Source organism: Otolemur garnettii, unplaced genomic scaffold, assembly GCF_000181295.1.
Source record: "Otolemur garnettii isolate 467f Iridium unplaced genomic scaffold, OtoGar3 scaffold00008, whole genome shotgun sequence".
Taxonomy (NCBI): domain Eukaryota; kingdom Metazoa; phylum Chordata; class Mammalia; order Primates; family Galagidae; genus Otolemur; species Otolemur garnettii.
Window position 1 is genome coordinate 11923898 of NW_003852403.1, and position 6815 is coordinate 11930712.

General features: G+C 40.7%; 1 pseudogene; it reads right to left on the reverse strand.

The window, feature by feature from the left end:
• Nucleotides 1-3320: 3320 nt before the first annotated feature.
• On the reverse strand, nucleotides 3321-4093 carry LOC100945211 (annotated as a pseudogene).
• Nucleotides 4094-6815: the final 2722 nt, after the last annotated feature.

Genomic DNA, 6815 nt, shown 5'->3' on the forward strand with positions numbered 1-6815 from the left:
GTTTGATTAATTAATTATTAATTTTTCTTTTTCTTTTTTTTTTTTTTTTGAGACAGTCTCACTACGTCTTCCTTGGTAGAGTGCTATGGAGTCACAGCTCACAGCAACCTCAAACTCTTGGGCTTAAGCAATTCTCTTGCCTCAGTATACTGAGTAGCTGGGACTGTAGGCGCCTGCCACAATGCCCAGCTATTTTTGGATGTAGTTGTCATTGTTGTTTAGCAGGCTCTGGCCGGGCTTGAACCCGCCAGCTGTGGTGTATGTGGCTGGTGCCCTACTCATTGAGTACAGGTGCCAAGGCACCTTGATTTAATATAAACTGTACTAAAAATTATTTTATTAACAGACTTTATGTATTATTTATTTATTTATTTATTTTTGAGACAGAGTCTCACTTTGTCACTCTACTCACAGCAATCTCAAACTCTCACTGTTGCCTGGGCTAGAAGTGCAGTGGCATCACCATAGTTTATTTCATCTCAAACTCCTGGGCTCAAGGGAGCCTTTTACCTTGGCCTCCCAAGTAGCTGGGACTATAGGCTCATGCCACCATGCCCAGCTAATTTTTCTGTTGTCTGTAGAGATGATGTCTTGCTCTTGCTCAGTCTGGTCTTAAACTTCTGGCCTCACACAGTCCTCCCACGTTCCTTGGCCTCTCAAAGTGCTAGTCATACAAGAGCGAGCCATCGTGCCTGGCCATTTTCTCTTTATTAACATCTTATGTTAGTACAGGTAATTCTTGGATTACGGACTTGGTGGTATTCTGTATTTCCAAACATGTTACCAAGGCTTTCCATGAAGACAATTTGTCATTATATAATTAAATTAAAAATTTGGGTACTAGTGTCTTCTGTGTATGTAAATAAACCTGTCAGGGGTGTCCATATGCAGATTACTTGAGGCCTGTTTTGTTTATTTATGGTGTTGGATATATCTAGAAAGTTATACACGGACTTTCTCTTTTTACTCATTGGGTGTCGTTAGTGCTTCATGTATTTAACGTGTGGCCTAAGACAACTTTTCTCTTATTGCAAAGTGTGGCAGGAAAAAAAAAGATTGGACATCCCTGGTAGCAATTCTTTGATATAGTATCTCTGTGCTAGTGGCAAGTCTTATTGGTTTTTTTTTTTTTTATTGAATGGTAACTACGTACATTAATGCACTTCTGGGGTACAGTGTGGTGTTTTCACACACAATCCGAAACACTTCCATCAAACTGGTCAACATAGCCTTCATGTAATTTTCTTAGTTATTGTGTTAAAACGTTCATATTCTACTCATAGAAAGATTCACTTGTACCCTTGTAAGATAAACCACAGAAGTGAACTCTCAAATCCCCCTCCCTCCACCCATTCCCTCCCCCTCCCTCCCTCCCGCAAGTCTTATTGTTTATGTGATCGCTTATGTACAGCATAATTTTTGTCTTAACTTTTAGATTTGATTGTGTGAGTCTGTGTTTATCCTATGACCCTGCTTCCAAAGAAAAAGTCCACTGTTAGTCCATTTGAGCCTGCAGCAAAGACAAAGATGATTAGAAATGAAAGTAAAAATAATTGGAGCAAGGCTAGATGCCAAGCATTAGCCTTCAGTTGCTGGACTATGGGCACAATTATGAAGTCAGAACAATGGAACATGTCAAAGACAGTGTTCCAATGAAAGCATCAATTATTGCTAACTAGCATTGTGGATTAATTATTAAAATGGAAAGTTTTTTTTTGTTTGTTTGTTTTTGAGACAGAGCCTCAAGCTTTTGCCCTGGGTAGAGTGCTGTGACATCACCACTCACAGCACCCTCGATCTCCTGGGCTTTAGTGATTCTCTTGCCTCAGCCTCCCAGATGGGACTTACAGGCACCTGCCACAATGCCCAGCTACTTTTTGGTTGTCATTGTCATTGTTGTTTAGCAGGCCTGGGCTAGATTCAAACCCACGAGGTCTGGTATATGTGGCTGACACCTTAGCCGCTTGAGCTACAGGTGCCAAGCCAAGATTTTTTTTTTTTAATTGAGACAGAGTCTCACCTTGTCATCCTCGGTAAAGTGCTGGGGAGTCATAGCTCACAGCAATCTTAATATCTGGGGCTCAAGTGATTCTCTTGCCTCAGCCTCCCAAGTAGCTGGGACTACAGGTGCCTGCCAAATGCCCAGTTGTGTTTTTGGTATTTTTTTTTTTTTTTTTAGCAGGCCAGGGCCAGGTTCAAACTGACCAGCACCGGAGCATATGGCTGGCGCCCTAACCACTGAGCTGTGGGTGTACCATGATTATTACTGATTTGGTTAGAAGATCAAAATAAGTGTAGTATTCCTGGTAGCCTAATGTTAATGCATCATTAGGCGAGTGTTTGTTCTTTTTGAAATTTCCCCAGTTTCCTGTCTAAACATTTTGTGTGAGTTTGTTTTTATGTTATGTATGTTTGAATTAAAAAGAGCACAATAGTTTCTGTAACATTGTTACCATACAAGGGTATTATTATTATTATTACAGTATTATACTATGTTATTATTACCACATATGAACCATTATAATACTATATTATTATTATTACCATATATATGTTGTTCATCAAGGATCTGAATTATATACAAATCTGACCTAAAGGTGTTTTCGGGAAGGTATCAATTCTGTAACCTAGGGACCACCTGTATAATGCATTTGTTATAATTAATGAACCAATGTTGACGTCTGTTATTAACTGAAGTCCAGGGTTTATTAATATCTGTTTCAGGATCCCATCTAGAATTGTGGGTTATATTTGCTTGTCGTGTCTCCTTAGGTTTTTTTGGCTATAAGAGTTTTTCAGATTTTTTTTTATTTTTAGAGACAAGAGTCTCACTCTGTTGCCCAGGCTAGAATGCCCTCTGTCTGCCTAATTCACAGCAACCTCAAACTCTTGGACTTAGGAGATCCTCTTATCTCAGCCTCCTGAGTAGCTGGGACTACAGGTGCCCCCTGTAATGCTTGGCTAATTTTTCTATTTTTAGTAGAGATGGACTCTTGCTCTTGCTCAGGCTGGTCTCAGACTCCTGAGCTAAAGTGATCTTCCCACTTTGGCCTCCCAGAGTGCTGGGATTATGCTGGGATTATAGATGTGAGCCACCACATGCAGCTGGACTTCCCTTTTCTTCACTACTATAGTAGTCTCCCTCTTATCCATGGGGGATATGTTCCAAGACTCCTGGTAGATGCCTAGAAATGTAAATAGTAGGAACCTGGTTGTTGTCAGAACATGTTTTTATTGAGGTCTTCAGCCCACAAATTTAATGCCTTTTCTATCTTTTTTTTTGAAATAAGATCTCATTTATTTGTTACTCAAAAAAATCCTTATTTTTGACTGGATTCAGTCTTAGAAGTGGAAGCTGTCAGAGAGGACAGCCTGTGTCTCTTGGCAGTCTGTTCCTGGTGCTTTTCTTTGGCCTCTTTCATTCTCTTGGCCAAAAGTTTAGCATATTCGGCAGCCTCTTCCTTATTTTCTTAGTATGCTGTTTCTTCAGAGCAATATGCTGGTGTTTATGTTACAAGACACTTGGAGTTACAAGATGCTGAATCTGGGGTGCTTTGGTCCTAGGTTTCTCACTTTCTTTGTTTAAGGGCTTTCTCACAGCATATTGGTGAATGTCATCATCTTTAGACAGATGGAAAAGTTGTGGATTCTGCTAGCTCTTTTAGGTCCCAGATGCCGAGGTACCGTGGTGTCAGTCAGTCCAGGGATATCCTTCTCTCCTTTCTTTGCAATAACCAAGTTGAGAACACTCAGATTGGCATCCACAATGCAACCCCGAACAGATTTGTGCTTCCTTTCTCCAGTTCTCCTTGGTCTATAACAGGAACACCCCTTACTCAGCAGCAGCCGGACCCAGCCATTGTTTAAGACACCCTGCTTCATGGGGAAACCTTGCTTGTTGTTTCCACCACTGATTCAGACCACATAACCCTTCCATTCTTCACCCAGCACATCAGCAGCAACTTCTGTGGCCATGTTCTTCTCATAGAAAGTACTCTCATAGAAACTTTCTTCTCATAGAAAGTTTTCATCCATTGTCCACTTCAATGAGTTTCTGGCAGCCAGTGACTGGGAAGGATATACTCAGCTTCATCCTGAAGTCTCCTTTTCCATCTTAAGTAAGCACATATTACATATCACATACTATGCTGTGACTTTTCACTTTGAGGTGTGACAGCAAGCTAGCATGCATTTTTTTTTCTTAACAATTTCATGGACAGATTGTGTCGACAGAAAAGAACCCAAACTCTGTAAAATAATTTAAAAAGGTTAATTCTGGGCCTAATATGTGCAACCATGGCCTGGTGAGCCATATCCAACAAGCCTTAAGGTTTGGTTATAGCTTGGTTTTATACATTTTATGGAGACAGGAATTATATGTGGGTCATTTCAAAAGTTTTAAAGTACACAAAATCAAGAGATGTAAAATCCACACAGGTGGAAACAAATGAAGTCCTCCTAGCAACAGTGATAAACTGAGCAAGTTGAATGTGATGGGTGAATCAGAAAGGACACTGTTGCTTGGAAATGAAATAATGGACCATGACATCTCTCTTAAAACTTTCACAGTGGCTAGGTGCCGTGGCTCATGCTGTAATCCCAGCACTCTGGGAGGCTGAGGCGGGTGGATCCCTTGAACTCAGAAGTTCGGGACCAGCCTGAACAAAAACAAGACTCCCGTCTCAAAAACTAGCCAGGCATTGGGGTGGGTAGTCCCAGCTGCCTGGGAGGCTAAGGCAAGTGTTTGAGGTTGCGGTGAGCTACAATGCTATAGCACTCTACTGAGAGTGAGTGAGACTCTGTCTCAAAACAAACAAACAAAAATAACAAAACTTTTGTAGTGACCTGCATATATAAAGTCATAAATCAGTACAAGGAAAATATACATTGAGTGGACCTGAAAAGGCAGGGCATTTGGAAGCAGCATTATAGGTTATAGGGTGGGTTTAAAGAGTCTTTAATTTGTAATTGGTTAAAGAAATGAAGCTTTTTCTAAAGGGTTGGAATGTTTAATATAAGGAAGTCTATTAATTAGACAAGCCACCCAGACACAGAGAACTGAAGTGATCTGTTAAGTAAATTAATGACCTGCAGGTGTTATTTAAATTTTTTGTCTTGTGTAGCCTTAGGCCTGATAATAAATGAGAAAGGGCATCTCCAAGAAGGGAGGGGGCATAAAGAGGCATGTCTTACCTATTTTCTCATGGCCAGTAACTCAGCATTAGGGTATTTCTGGGGTCCCCTTGGCCAAGAGGGGGTCCATTCAGTTATCTGGGGGTGGGGGGCTCACGATGTTTTTTAGTCCACAATTTGTTCTTACCGTAGATCTTAGCAGCCTTAGTATGTGATACTTTTCCTAATTCAAGCTTTCTCTTAAAGGAAGCACTTTACCACTTCTTTTTGGCCTGTTCAAATTTCTAGCATCAGGCTGGGTGCAGTGGCTCACACCTGTAATCCTAGCACTTGGGAGGCCTCTGTTGAGGCTGAGGCAACAACCTCAAACTCTTGGGCTCAAGGCTTCCCCTTGTCTTTTTTTGAGACAGAGTCTTAAATTGTCCCCCTGGATAGAGTGCCATGGTGTCATTAGGTCATAGCAACCTCTATCTTGGGCTCAAGAGATCCTCTTGCCTCAGTTTTTCTATTTTTAGTAGAGACTGGGTCTTTTGCTCAGACTGGTCTGAAACTCCTGAGCTCAACTGATCATCCATCTTGGCTTCCCAGAGTGCAAGGATTACAGGTGTGAGGCACCTGCGCCCAGCCTATAGACTTTATTTAGTTCTTGTGAAACATTTTAAAGTGGCAGTTTTTGCTTTTGGAATCTTCTATTAGTGAACAAAATCATTACAGTGACAAAGGGAAGTGTCAGCAGAAGTAGGAGCAAATTGCTCTTTACTTTGTCCTGATTTTACTTGATAGCCATCCTTGACTTTTGTTGCTGTCATCACTTGTCCCTTACTTCTCTCATGTGCGTCTATCTCAGATTTTCTCATGTTTAGAGAATGGTTACTACTAGAAGAAAGAGATCTAGAAGTAGATTTGGAGCCTAAGGGTTTGAAGAGGTTTGGGATATAAGTATAAGGATGAAAAAAGAAAAATAGAGCAAGCATTGGCTTTTGCCTATGGTCTTGGCACTTGGGGAGGCAGAGGTGAGAGAATTGCTTGAGGCCAGGAGTTTGAGATCAGACTGAGTAAAAGAGAGACCCGGTCTCTACAAAAAAATAGAAAAATTAGCTGCTTGAAAGGCTGATGCAGGAGAATTGTTGGAGCCTAGGGATTTGAGCTTGCAGTAAGCTCTGATGATGCTATTGCACTCCAATCTGAGAGACAGAGCAAGGCCCTATGTCACAAAAGAAAAAAAAAATCAGGTTTATTGAGGGATGTTAAATGAAAGTGAAAAAAATAGGTAAAAATCAGAACATTATAGGGATTATAGGATTATAGGGAGGGTTGGGGGCCAGAAATGGTCTGAGAAACTTGGAAGGAGAATAAAAGCAGCATAACTGGACCTCAGTGACTTTCTCTACTTACAGGAAATAACAAATTAAAACTCTGTGGTCTGATGAGATCACCAGACAGGGTCTTTGTTAACTTATCTGTTCTGGGGTCTGTAGAACAATAACAAGCTACCAATATAATTTTTATTGGCGCTCAGTATATGGTTAGCTTCCACTCCCAACATCATTTTCTTCTTTTTTTCCTTAGACATGTCTCTCTTCTTCCTTGATTATGCCTTAAACTTGGAAAATTAAAGTTTAGAAGAGAATTAGAGATTCACCTTTTGACCGCTCTCTGTGAGAAAAACATTTAGGTGATCC